We start from the raw sequence: 15308 nt of genomic DNA on the forward strand, positions 1-15308 counted from the left end.
GGACATGCAAGTCCTGGGCCTCCTCCGTCACCAAATTCCAGCCATCTGACACGTGGAGGAAGAATGCCTCATCTTCCCACTTTGGACCCTCCAACCACCTGGGATCAATGCGGATTTCACCAGTTTCACCAATTCCCTTCCCCCCCCCCCACCTTATCCCAGATCCAACTTTCCAACTCAGCACTGCCCTATCTGTCCATCTTCCTTCTGTCCTATCTGCTCCACTCTCCTCTCTGACCTATCACCTTCATCTGTCTATCGCATTCCCAGCTACCTTCCCCACAGCCCCATCCCACTCCCCTTTATCTCTCTGCCCCTTTGGGCCACCTCCTCATTCCTAATGAAGAGCTTATGCTCAAAACGTCGACTCTCCTGCTCCTCAGATGCTGCCTGATTGGCTGTGCTTTTCCAGCACCACACTCTTTGACTACACAGCAGTGCCAAGTTCAACTGCAAGGGTAGGACCTGGACCTGGTCTGGTAACAGTAGTAGTTTCGGTAAAGATTGTGACAAAGATTTGACATTTTCACCTTAGAGATTTTTTCTGTCTTTACTGTATTATATGAATAAAATTGTGTTGAATTGCAAATTGATTCTGACCCTTTAGTTTGTCTCACAAGTATAGTCGGAGAAAGTGAGGACTGCAGATATTAGAGCTCAGTGTCACAAGTATAGTACCCGAGTAAAATGAGTTTGCCTAGAAATTGTTTGAAGTGTCCAAAGAACGGACAACAAAAGCCAGCAGCTATTTTTCACACATGTTGTGAGTACAGTTGGAGCTTACTTGAATGACTCAACAATAATGTAACACTATTGATTTACTTAAAGTCCTAAGGCATTTCGTGGAACCATTGTTAAAAAACATACAGAACAAAGAATTTGGGCACGTGGACGAATGCTGACTTAAATACGTAGTGTTTTAAGGAGTTGTCTAAAAGAGGAAAGAAAGGGAGAAGCTGGCAAGATGCAGAGAGGACCTCAACAGCTCCAATAGTGGAGTGATTAAAATCAGCGATGCTCAGCTGGCCAGAATTAGAAGAGCTCAGGTATCTCAGAGAGTTCTGAAGCTGGAGGAGGTTACTGAGATTTGGAAGTGCTGGGCCATTGAAGGAATTTAAAAACAGGGATAAAAATTTAAAGATTAGTTTTTGGGTAGTACAAAACTTGAATGCTACTAATAAAAGAAACATTTTATCATCTTGAAATTATCAGGACAATTGACAAGAATACCTATTCAAGGGTGAGTCCAATATTTCTGCTGCATGAGAGGAGCATGCTTATTGGTTGGAAAGTGGAGACTGATTGGTGAGGTATTGCATGGAGAATGCATTAAATCATGATGATAGATAGTTATGACTGCTGGGCGTTATTGAAATTTTAAAACAGACAAGGTTGACTCTGATTTGTCAGACACTGCCCTGAGAAATGAACCAGTGAATGACTCACCAATTTTGTTCAGAGGAAGCAGTTGCAAAGCCCATACATATTGTTTCTGCCTGCAATGAACAAGATCCTGTGCATTAATATATGCAGCGTCTAGTACACACCATAGTCTGAAGCCGATTGGCAACCCTAAACTAGTTGTTGGCATAATCATCCAGCAGAATCACATATAATGTTGGACACTGTGCTGTGTGTATTGCAAGTGTTTGCTGGTTGGGTACCTTGATGGTTGTGGACAGCTGAAGAGATAAACTATTTGACATGATCTGTTATTTTTTTGGGATGTAAGGCCTATAATCCAAGCATCACGCTGGCATAAAAATTCACATACCACATTACTCATTTGTATGATAGGCAGAACATCTTTTCAGTTTGATGGCAGCAGCTTATTGGTGACTTACACTACTCATGTTTCTACTGCACATTGTGATGTGAAATAGCAAGCTTCACCAGTGGCTCAAATCTTTGAGATACCTTACCCTTCCATGGTGATCTGATGTAGAACCTTTTCAGGACTAGAAATGATTACTTTAGACCGGTTCATGTGTTTGTGTGACAGTCAGTGAGAAATTACCTAATCCCAAAGGATGGTTTTGATATGCCCTCTTTCAGCATCACATTTGCAAGATGAACAAAGAACATAAGTTCAACTTGCAAGGTTGCCAATAAGGCCAATTGAATAGTGTGTGGATCTGTAGAAATCTCAACTTGACATTCTGATCAGTGAAGGTAGGTTTGTGGTAGATCCCCAGTAGAGAACCACTTGGCTGATTTCTCAATTGGGACATCAAGACAGGGAAATGTATTTAGTTAGTCTATTTCAAATGTAAGTTTGAGTACAGTTGGAGTCAATTATGTCCAGTGAAGAAATTCTAAAAACAACTACAGATTCAAACAAATAAACATATCAGGAAGGTCAGCAGGTAGGATGTTAGGTGTCATTCCACTGAAGATGCATTTTTTGTGGAATCCAATAAAGATATTTGCAAGTGTTGGGACACCATGGAAACACCATATATTTGGGCACATCTGGTGTCATTCAAATTGAACTCAACTTCATGAGTTGCTGAGTTCACAAGTTCAACAAATATTGATTTGCAGAGTGGAAGTGGTGTCGAGATCGCCATGATACAGTGCTGCAGTACAGATGTGTTTGGTTTCCTTGTGTGCTACTGCTTTAACAAAATGTAAAAGCAGTATTCAGCAATATTCAGATTTTAAAATTGAGACATTACTTAGCCAGAATTCATTGTAGATCAACAGGAGCAACTGGTTGAGGGTAAATCCACAGATGTGCGTCTTTTAAAGGCCAATTGATGAGAGTTCAGGGCCAATGTGTTTCTATGAGGATGAATGATAAAGATGGGAAGATTCAAGAACCCTGGATGACAGGAGATAGTGAAAGTTTAGTTAAAAAGAGAAAAGTAACATATGTATGATTTAGGAAACGGAAATCAAATGAGGCCCTTGAGGAATATAAAGGAGGAAACAGGAAAGAAATTAAACAAGGAATTGGGAAGGCTAAAAGGCACCATGAAATGTCCTTGGCAAAGAGGGTTAAGGAGAACCTATATATTTTAAACCTATATTAGGAACAAGAGGGTAGCTAGGGAATGGGTAGGTCCATTTAAGGACAAAGGAGGGAATTCATGCATGGTTCAAAGTTTGGGAGAAGATTTGTAGCTCGAGTGCTCGTTCATTCATGCATGGTGTGAAAGGAAGTGGGTGAAATCCTTAATGAGTAGTTAGCATCAATATTCACCAAGGAGAAGGACCTGAATCATGGTAAGATTAAGGAGGGATATGTTGATATTCTAGGGCATATCTATACTAAAATGGAGGTGTTTGATGTCTTGAAAAACAATAATGTAGATAAGTCCATAGGGTCTGATGGGATCTATTCCAGGATACTAAGGGAGGCCATGGAGGAGATTGTTTGGGCAATGACAGAGCTCTTCGCATTTTCTTTAGCTACAGGTGAGGTCCCGGAAGATGGAAAATGACCAATGCTTTCCTTTGTTTAAGAAGGACAAAAGGAATAATCCAAGAAATTATAGGTTGGGGAGCTCACCATTGGGGACAGGGAAATTATTGGAGAAGCTTCTGAGGGGCAGGATTCACTCGCATTTGGAAAAGAATGGACTTATTAGGGAGAGTAAGCATGGCTTTGTGCTAGGGGGATCTTTTCTCACAAATTTGATTGATTTTCTTTGAGGAAGTGATGCTGATGACTGATCAGGGTAGGACAGTGAATGTTGTTGACATGAAACTTACGAAGTTCTGAGGAAGGGCCACTCAAACTAAAAATTAACTTTGATTTCTCTCCATGGATACTGCCAGACCTGCTGAGCTTTTCCAACAATTGCTGTTTTTGTTTCTGTTGGAATTTACTAAATGTCCCCCATAGTAGGCTGGTTGGAAGATTAAGTCACAGGGGAGATACAATGAGCTGTTAAGTTGGATACAAAATTGACTTGGTCTGTGAAGGTGGTTGTATAGACGTGTTTTTCTGACTGCAGATCTGTGATCAGTGGTATTGCGCAAGGATCAGTGTTGGGACCTCTGTTGGTTGTATCTGATATAAATGATTTTGATGAAGAAGCAGGTGGTCTGATTAGAAAGTTCACTGATGAATTGTGGATAGTGAGGAAGTTTTCAAAGGTTACAGCAGCATATTGATTAGTTGAAAAATTGAATGGAGAATTGGCAGATGAACTTTAATTGAGGTTGCCCATTTTGGGAGGTCAAATGCAAGAGGAATTTATTCACCAAGGAGAAGGACCTAGATCATGGTAAGATTAAAGAGGGATATGTTGATATTCTAGTGCATATCTATACTAAGAAGGAGGAGGTGTTTGATGTCTTGAAAAGCAATTTAAAAAATGGCAGCACCTTTGTGAACTTTAATGTACAGATGGATCTTGGGGTTCAAGTGCATAACTTCCGGAAAGTGGCAAAAGAAGTGAATAACGTGTTAAAGAAGACATACAACATGTTTGCCTTCATTGGTTAGGGGATAGAATATAAAATTTTGCGAGTTAGTTGTAGGTGTATTAAACTTTAGAACATAGAACATAGAACAGTACAGCACAGAACAGGCCCTTCAGCCCACGATGTTGTGCCGACCATTGATCCTCATGTCTGCACCCTTAAATTTCTGTGACCATATGCACGTCCAGTAGTCTCTTAAATGTCCCCAATGACCTTGCTTCCACAACTGCTGCTGGCAATACACTCCATGCTCTCAGAATCTCTGCATAAAGAACCCACCTCTGACATCCCCTCTATACTTTCTTCCAACCAGCTTAAAACTATGACCCCTCGTGTTAGACATTTCTGCCCTGGGGAATAGTCTCTGGCTATCAATTCTATCTATGCCTCTCATTATTTTGTATACCTCAGTTAGGTCCCCTCTCCTCCTCCTTTTCTCCAATGAAAAAAGTGCGAGCTCAGTCAACCACTCTTCATAAGATAAGCCCTCCAGTCCAGGCAGCATCCTGGTAAACTTCCTCTGAATTCTCTCCAAAGCATCCACATCTTTCCTATAATAGGGCGACCAGAACTGGACGCAGTATTCCAAGTGTGTCTAACCAAAGTTTTATAGAGCTGCAACAAGATCTCACATCTCTTAAACTCAATCCCCCGTTAATGAAAGCCAAAACACCATATGCTTTCTTAACAACCCTGTCCACTTGGTTGGCCATTTTAAGGGATCCATGTACCTGCACACCAAGATCCCTCTGTTCCTCCACACTGCCAAGAATCCTATCCTTAATCTTATATTCAGCTTTCAAATTTGACCTTCCAAAATGCATCACCTCGCATTTATCCAGGTTGAACTCCATCTGCCACCTCTCAGCCCATCTCTGCATCCTGTCAATGTCCCGCTGCAGCCTACATTATAAAGGCTCTATACTGTCAATGACACCTCCAATCTTTGTGTTGTCTGCAAACTTGCTGACCATCCTTCAATTCCCTCATCCAAGTCATTAATAAAAATTACCAACAGTAGAGTACCAAGGATAGAGCCCTGTGGAACCACAGACTTCCAGGCAGAATATTTTCCTTCTACTACCACTCGCTGTGTTCTGTTGGCCAGCCAATTCTGTATCCAGATAGCTAAGTCCCCCTGTATCCCATTCCTCCAGAACTTCTGAATGAGCCTACCATGGGGAACCTTATCAAATGCCTTGTTGAAGTCCAGATACACCACATCCACAGCTCGACCCTCATCAACTTTTCTCGTCACATCCTCAAAGAACTTTACTTAGGCCACGTTTGGAACAGTGTGTACTTCTGGTCATCACATCCCAGGAAGGATATTGAGGCTTTAGAGATGATGCAAAAGAGGTTTACCAGGATGCCACTTGGATTGAAGTGGATTATCTATAAGGAGAGGTTGGACAAACTTAGATTGTTTTTACGACAGCGTCAGAGGCTGAGGGGCAAACTGATGGAGATATATAAAATTATGACAGGCTTGAATAGTTAGAGTAGTTGGAACCTTTTTCCCAAATGCAAGGGGGCATAGTTTTAAGGTGAGCGGGGTAAAGTTTAAAGATGATGTGTGAGGCCAGTTTTTTATGCAAAATTGGTAGGTATCTGGAATGTGCTGTCATGAGAGGTGATAAATGCAGATACGATAGTAATTTTTAAGAGGCATTTAGACTCATAAACAAGCAGGGAACAGAGGATATTAACCATATGTAGACGGATGGGTTTAGTTTAGTATGGCACCATGGTCAGCACAGACACTGTGGGTGTAGGGTCTGTTCCAGTGGTATACTGTTTTATGTTCATGTGAGTAAGGAATGATTTATGAATGGGATTTGCTGCATGTTAGGACATGGGAAGTGGAGCTTTGCATGACTTAAAATAATGGTAGATACACTGTCAGAGACCAAAAAATAATTAGAATAGTCAAATTCTGTCATAGCAAATACGGGTGTCGAGGCAGCTGATAAGCAGGAGCAGGAATGGAGTCAGGGAATGTTATAAAGTTGGAAAGAGTTTTGTTAAATTCCTTTATATGATGTAATATCATCAACACAGTCACCATTTATCCTCCATCCTGAACTGTCCTTGAATTGAATGGTCTGCTTGAATTTATAAAATGTCAGTTAATATTCACACATTACTCTTAATAAAGTTGTCTCAATGAAGAATCTGTTTTGGGAAGAAAACATTTTTATTTAAGTGAGCTACTTGTTTATGCACTTACCTGAGCATTACTACAGCAGCAGAAATGATTGACAGGTACACTGTAATTTCATGTTCAGGGTTGATTGTGCGGAAGGACCCGTAGGCTAAGCTGAGTAATGCAGTAGACTTTTCACTGAATTTACTGGGGCGTGTGAGAGTAATGATTATGTTCTGAGTAGTGGCAGTTAGCTTAAAAATGCAATTAGACCCAAAATTCAAGTGGTCAGCCAAATTTAAGCCACCCATTTTTTTACAAGCTTGGATATGAACAAATTCCACAGAGATAATAGAGCAGTCAATTCTACAGAATTCATGTGAAAGCTGCCTATACTTTTTCTATTAACTCTATTCATCACTTGGGATCCTGAGGGTATCTATTGACATCTGTTCCTAACCCACTATTGAAGTAGTGAAATTGCTGTTGTATTTCCATGTATTTAATGTTTTATTTCCTCTGATTTCTATATTTTCATCAATGATTCATTGCTAAATCTGGGCTGGACTTGCAATGATTGTCCACTCTGGGCGGGCACATTGCTGGCAATCTTATCAAATGACTTAAGAAAATTATAAAATGCTTAATGCACAGAAGGACATTCAGCCAGCTGTGTACATGCTGGCTCTCTGACAGAGGATCTTAGTTTGACCCATTCCTTAGCTTCCCCACTCCTATGCCCCCACCACTGATTGCTTAACAGATTCTTTCTCCTGTCTAACTCTGTTCCCACCTAATCTGAAAGTGATCAAATGGTTTTTCACAAAGACCTTACATTTTTCAAAGAAAATACTGAAGATATGTAAAGATGAGGCGTGAAGGCTCAGTAGGGGCGATTGAGAGTTATAAGGTAGCCAGGAAGGAGCTAAAGAGGGAGCTAAGAAAAGCGAGAAGGGGACATGAAAAGTCTTTAGCTGGTAGGATTAGGGAAAACCCAAAGGCTTTCTATAGGTATGTCAAGAATAAAAGGATGACTAGGGTAGGTATCGGTCCCGTCAAGGATAGTAGTGGGAAGTTGTGTGTGGAGGCGGAGGAGATTGGAGAGACATTAAATCAGTACTTTTCATCAGTATTCACTCAGGAACAGGACACTGTTGCTGATGTGAATATGGAATCACAAATAATTAGAATGGATGCCCTGGAAATATGCAGGGAAGAGGTTTTGGGAATATTGGAAAGGATGAATATAGATAAGTCTCCTGGGCCTGATGGCATTTACCCCAGGATCCTATGGGAAGCTAGGGAGGAGATAGCAGAGCCATTGGCCTGGATTTTTATGTCGTCATTGTCAACGGGAATAGTACCAGAGGACTGGAGGATAGCGAATGTGGTCCCATTGTTCAAGAAAGGGAGTAGGGATAGCCCTAGTAACTATAGGCCAGTGAGTCTGACTTCAGTGGTGGGCAAAGTCTTAGAGAGAATGGTAAGGGATAAGATTTATGAACATCTGGGTAGGAATAACGTGATCAGGGATAGCCAGCATGGTTTTGTGAAGGGCAGGTCGTGCCTCACAAACCTTATTGAGTTCTTTGAGAAGGTGACTATGGAAGTGGATGAGGGTAAAGCAGTAGATGTTGTGTATATGGATTTTAGTAAGGCGTTCGATAAGGTTCCCCATGGTAGGCTAATGCTAAAACTTCGGAGGTATGGCATTGAGGATACATTAGAGGTTTGGATTAGGAATTGGCTGGCTGGAAGGAGACAGAGGGTAGTAGTTGATGGATTATGTTCATCTTGGAGCGCAGTTACTAGCGGTGTACCACAAGGATCTGTTTTGGGACCATTGCTTTTTGTTATCTTTATAAATGATCTAGAGGAAGGACTTGAAAGCTGGGTAAGCAAGTTTGCGGATGACACGAAAGTCGGTGGAGTTGTGGATAGTGAGGAAGGAAGTGGTAGGTTACAGCGGGATATAGATAAGTTGCAGAGCTGGGCGGAAATGTGGCAAATGGAATTCAATGTAGCTAAGTGCGAAGTCGTTCACTTTGGTAGGAATAACAAGATGATGGATTACTGGGCTAATGGTAGGCTACTTGGTAGTGTGGATGAGCAGAGGGATCTTGGTGTCTATGTACACAGATCTCTGAAAGTTGCCACCCAGGTAAATAGTGCTGTGAGGAAGGCATATGGTGTACTGGGCTTTATTGGCAGAGGAATTGAGTTCCGGAGTCCTGAGGTCATGTTGCAGTTGTATAAGACTCTGGTGAGGCCTCATCTGGAGTATTGTGTGCAGTTTTGGTCGCCATACTATAGGAAGGATGTGGAAGCTTTAGAACGAGTGCAGAGGAGGTTTACCAGGATGTTGCCTGGAATGGTAGGAAAATCTTATGAGGAAAGGCTGAGGCACTTGGGGCTGTTCTCATTGGAGAAGAGAAGGTTTAGGGGAGATCTGATAGAAGTGTATAAGATGATTAGGGGTTTAGATAGGGTAGATACTAAGAACCTTTTACCGCTAATGGAGTCAGGTGTTACTAGGGGACATAGCTTTAAATTAAGGGGTGGTAGGTATAGGACAGATGTTAGGGGTAGATTCTTCACACAGCGGGTTGTGAGTTCATGGAATGCCCTGCCCGTATCAGTGGTGAACTCTCCTTCTTTATGTTCATTTAAGCGGGCATTGGATAGGCATTTGGAAGTTATTGGGCTAGTATAGGTTAGGTAGGATTCGGTCGGCGCAACATCGAGGGCCGAAGGGCCTGTACTGCGCTGTATCCTTCTATGTTCTATGTTCTATGTTCTATATAAATAATGTTTTGTGATACTCTATAATTTTTCTCATAGGTTTACTCAGCTGTATCATGGAAATTTGTTTTTCTGGAGCTTCCAACATGATCCCTGACAGTTGGTTAATCCTATTCAGAGCATTTGACTCCAACTTTTTACTGATTCAGTTGCAATACATGAAACAAGACATGACCTAAAGTTTCTGAATAAAATTGAACCTTTCACTAACAAGGAAAGCACAATTCCTGTTTGCAATGCGGATTTTAAGCTATATATCTCTTCATCTTCATTTTCTCAACTACAGAGGTGGATCACTGATCCTGACCTCTTCTGGTGTCCACAAGCTTGTGCACTTTTCAGTAAAGGAGAAAGTGAGGTCTGCAGATGCTGGAGATCAGAGCTGAAAATGTGTTGCTGGAAAAGCGCAGCAGGTCAGGCAGCATCCAAGGAACAGGAGATTCGACGTTTCGGGCATAAGCCCTTCTTCGGAAGAAGGGCTTATGCCCGAAACGTCGAATCTCCTGTTCCTTGGATGCTGCCTGACCTGCTGCACTTTTCCAGCAACACATTTTCAGCACATTTTAGTAAAATCAAAAACATAGAAAATCGGAGTGGAAACAGGCCATTCAGCCCTTCAAGCCTGCTCTGTTATTCAGGATGATCATGGCTAATCACTCAACTTAGTATCTTGACCCTGTTCTTGCTCCATGCCCTTTGATTCCTTTACCTTTAAGAACTATATCTATCCCCATTTTGAAAATATTCAATATTTTGGCTTCAGGTCCACTGCTCTCTGGGTGAAGAAATTTTCCATGTCTCTGTCCTAGCTGGTGTACCCTGTATCCTTAGACTGTGATCCCTGGTTTGTACTGCCCATTGGGAATGCCCTTCCTGCGTTTAGCCTATCTATTCTTGTTAGAATTCTATAGGTTTCTCTGAGAACACCTCTATGCTTCTATACTCTTGAATCCTCACCAATTCAATCTCTCTTCATACATCAGTCCTGTCATCCAGGAATCAAGGTAAACCTTCATTGCACTCCCTCCATAGCCAGAACATCCTTCCTCAGATAAGAAGACTCAAACTGCATACAATACTCTCAGTGTGATCCCATTAAAGCCCTCTATAATTGTAGTAATGGGAACAGGGAGATTTCAGGATGTGGAGGGTCAATAGATGATAACAAGAATTGAATTTCCTACTGACTTTTTTGCCCATTAATTCTGCAGAGCTGTGGAAATCAAAGATTAGAAAATGACGCAGGGAGCAAGTTGCACAATGTGCAATCTGTCTGCACTCAATCAAGTAGATGTGGCTAGCATACAAATTTGGCGCTGCCTCCTTTTTAACATGTTCATGTTTGCAAATTGGGCCCATGGTTTTGGCTGCATTAGCATCAACAGGAAGCATGTTCAATCAGCATGTGATGTGGCCAGGCTACTCTTCTTAAAGGAAGTCTGTCTGTCTTGAAGACAAGTTACATTGAATTACAAGAGGCAGCTGGTGAACATTGTGTTACAATTGTAAATAAGGAAAATTGAACACCAAAGGATAAGGCTACAAATTTCACTAATGCTTATAGCTTTAACATTTGGCGAGGCTCAGGAGGAACTTAAGAACCACACTTGGAAGAGAATGGGAGCAAGTGACCAAGACAGTGAATTCCTAATGTCTGGACACAACAAGTAAACTAGGATGGTGTTACCACGAAATTATCTCTTTACACCCAGCCTTCTTTTCTCATTTTAATAGTAGAAAAGGACATGCCATTGTATTGTCACACTTGCATTGCAAAGAGGATAATAACATAGTGATAATGTAACCTTGAGTTAATGGTTTGGAGCCATGAGTTGAAATACTACCATGGTGCTTAAATTTGTTTAAGTTCAACTTATTAAGTAAATCGGGACTCGTGAATGACTATGAACTTACTGAATTGTCATAAAAATCTATCTGGTTCATTGATGTCAGTTAGGGAAGGAAATCTGTTGCCCTTACCTGTCTGGCCTATATGTGATTTCAGATTCACAGCAATGTGATCGGTGATTAACTACCCCTGAAACGCCCTCCAACAAGCAAGTCACTCAGTCAAATCAAAAATGTGACTTCCTACCATCTTCAGAAGGGTAACTGGTTATTGACAATAAATAATAATCTTTTCATTGCTGTTTGCATTTTGTGCATGGAAAAAGAAATAAGTAACGTAGGAGCATCTGGAACAGATGTAAACCATTCAGCCCTTCTAGCCTGTTCCATAATTTAACGCGACTTGGAGATGCCGGTGTTGGACTGGGGTGTACAAAGTTAAAAAAAGTCACACAATGCCAGGTTGTAGTCCAACAGGTTTATTTGGAAGCACTAGCTTTTTGAGCACTGCTCCTTCATCAGGTGGTTGTGGAGAATAACTCCATAACTTACAAAAGCATTGCTGCTGTGCACCTCAACTCCATTTCCTGCCTAATAATCCTGTCTCTGAACACATTACCAAAAAAAAGTTCTATCTCAATTTTGAAAGTTCCAGTTGTACCTCCAGCATCAATAGAATTCTGGATGAGGGAGCTGCAAACTTGCATAAACCTCTGCAAGAAATAGTGTTTCCTGATTTCATTCCCAAATGGCTTGTTGGCAATTATAAATCTATTTCATCTTTTTTTGATTTCCTTAGGAAAGAAAATGATTTCTCTGCAGCTATACTATTTAAAATTTCATATCCCACTGTGGTTGAACACTTCTTGCGCCTTTATCATTCTGGTGAATGTGTGCTGCACTGCCACCAAGGTCATATGCCATTTTCTGACGTATTTTTAAACAATGAATCTCTGACTTTGGATTGGATTTGACCAAGATTTTGTACAGGTGAGACATACCTTCCTTCCTTTTGTATTCAAGCCTTCTTGAGATAAGCAAAACTTTCATATGTGACAAATTGAACAGGAAAGCACAAGATAAAAATATTGATTGCTGAACAAGTGACAAATACTTTAAAAGAAAAAGGAACTGAACAGTTGTTTTCTAACACTATTTTAGATAGTGGTTAAACTCTGCATGAAAGACGATGTGACATTCAGGTGTCCTTTATAAAATTAGAGTTGCTATTTTGACCTGATAGTTAGTGCTATCCATGCACTCTGCAGTGACAGGTTTTCTGCCATCATCTGTAACACTCGCTTGCTATTATTGAAAATTACTCCAAAGATACTGGAATTGTGTGAGCAGTCGTGCAAAAAGAGGTTTTGAAGTGATGAGATTCTGAATGCGAACTTCACGGAGACTTGGAGCTGAGCAATTAGGAAAAAGTAGTAATCACATTTATGTTGCACCTAGCTTTCATGATCTCAGGATGTCCCCATCCTGCATTATAATAATTAAAACCAATGAGATTTCTTCTGAGGAGTTGCGGATTTGAGGACTCAGCACAAAATTGGGGATAACAAGTCAGAAGCCTACTAATGATGTACATCCTTCATTTTTCTTCTGCTATAGTCTTCAGAAATGAAAAGCAGGCGTTGTGTAAAACAAGCTGCCAATTTGCTGTTGCCCATTTTGGATGACCCAGAGTCCAATTTTGCCCACTTACTGAGTGTGGTGTCAACCTTCCCCAAGTCCAATTTTCTCCTTCCTTTTTGCCAGAAAGTTTGGCTGCTTACCCCAATCTCAGGAAGAGATGGCTCCATGCCTTCACCATTGCAGCAGGCTTATATCATATCTGAAACTTGGTGTGGCTGAATTTGTATAGTCCAAGGGCGTTTCATAGATTAACAAACTAACACTATAGTTCCAGACCAAAGACATTAGCAGTCGAAAGTCCCAGTCTGTGTTATTTCTCTCAGCACTATGGTTCTATTTTTGGACATGATAAGGGTGTATTTTGAAGCTTCATATTGTAATTAAGTTCCAAGTCAAGCTGTGTATGTAGAAATTCAGGGCTGATGTTCCTCAACATTTTAAAGGCCCAGTTCACTCCTTACTTTCTCTCTTAGTTTTCGCTAATCCATTGACGATCCATGAAAATTTCTTCAACATTTAATGCTCTGAATTCAGCCTAGCTATCCTTCTCTCAGTTTTACCCCAGGGTAGCTTTTTGTGAATTCAATGTAAGTTTGTGTGGAAAATATAAACGGCAAGAAAAGAAGAATGGAAGATCATACACTGATAATAATATCTCGTTTTACTACATTTCATATTCTTAGAAAATCATTTATTTTAGATTCATATGAAAAGTTATTTTTATTCATTCAAGGGAAGTAGACATTGATTGCTGGGCCAGCATTTATTGCCCATCCTTAATTGCCCTCAAAAAGGTGGTTGTGAGCCACCTTCTTGAACCACTGCAGTCCCTTTGCTATAAATGCCGGTGGTGAGGATTACCCAGAAATTAGGCCCAAGACCATGGAACAAACTGTTTCCAAGGCAGAAAGGTGAGTGACTTGGAAATGAACTCGCAAGTGGTTGTGCTCCCATGTATTTGCTGCCCTTGTACATTAAGATGTTAGTAGTAGTGGGTTTCAAAGATATTGATTGAAGAGCCTTGTGTTTTTCTATTATGTACCTTGAAGATTGTACACAATGCTGTTAGTGTGTGCCAATGGTGGAGAAAGGGAATGCTTGTGGATAGTGTGTCAATAAAATAGGCTGCATTGTCCTGGATGGTATCAAGCTTCTTGTGCATTGTTGGAACTATATTCTTCCAGGTAAGTGGGGAGCATTCCACTCAGACTGCAGACTTGTGCCTTGCAAACCCAGCTTTGGGGAGTCAGGAGGGGATTTACTCACTATAGAATTTCTAGCCTCTGATTTTTCTTTGTGCTTATCCAGTTCAGTTTCTGGCCAATGGAAACCTGCAGAATGTTAACAGTGGGAGATTCAGTGATGGTAATACCATTAAATGTCAGAGGCTGGATTATTCTTTGTCAGAGGTGGGCATTGCCCAGCATTTTGTGGATCTCCCGTTATTGATACTCGTGGAGCATCTTCCTCTAGTAATTTTATTATTGTTTGTCACAATTTGTCACTGGATACAGCAGGATTTCAGATTTTAGATATATTCTATTGGTATGGGCTCACTAAGCCCAGTCTTTTACTATTTCCTGTTCTGTTTAGCATACATGCAATCCTGTGTTGCAGTTTCACGAGACTGATGGCTCATTTTTTAGGTATGCCCAGCATCACTCTGCACTCTTCATTGAAAGTTTGATTTATGAAAAATGGGTTCTAATTTATGGGACACCAGCACTAATGCTGTGGAAAGAGAAAGCTGTTCTTTTGTGAAGGGCTTAATTTGAACCAAAGTGGGGGGATGTGTCCTGGCAAATTGCAGAACTACAGTTGTAGTTAGAGCTTTAAACTAGCTAGGCGAAAGTGAGGACTGCAGATGCTGGAGATTAGTGTCAAGATTGGAGTGGTGCTGGAAAAGCATAGCAGGTCAGACAGCATCTGAGATCAGGAATCTCAGTTGTTTAATGTACAATTAAGTAACATTGGAAGTATGTAAGAAGGCAGTATGATGATCAAGAGTGACTTTAATTGCATTTCAACTGGATAGTCAAATGGCCAAAGGTGACATAGAAGACAGATTTCTACAGTGCATTAAGTATCATTTCTTAGAGCAGAATATTGCAGAACCAATTGAAGAACAGGGTGCTTTAGAACTAATAATGTGTAATGAGGTTGGTTCAATATGAGATCTCATAGTTAAGGATTCTCAGGAGGTAGCAATCATAACATAGTAGAATTTTCAAATTCAGTTTAGGAACAGCATCTCTGGTAACAAATCTGTGTTACAAATTACTGAAGTATGCAGAAAGAGCTTCACCGAAAAAAGAACATTAATGAAAGTCAGTGGTTGAGCAGTGGCGGACATATAAGCAGATGTTTCATATCGCTCAGCAAAACTTTACTCTGGACAAAAAAGAAGAACTTGATATGAAAATTGTGTTTAACAAAG

The sequence above is a fragment of the Hemiscyllium ocellatum genome, chromosome 16 (genome assembly GCF_020745735.1).
Source record: "Hemiscyllium ocellatum isolate sHemOce1 chromosome 16, sHemOce1.pat.X.cur, whole genome shotgun sequence".
Taxonomy (NCBI): domain Eukaryota; kingdom Metazoa; phylum Chordata; class Chondrichthyes; order Orectolobiformes; family Hemiscylliidae; genus Hemiscyllium; species Hemiscyllium ocellatum.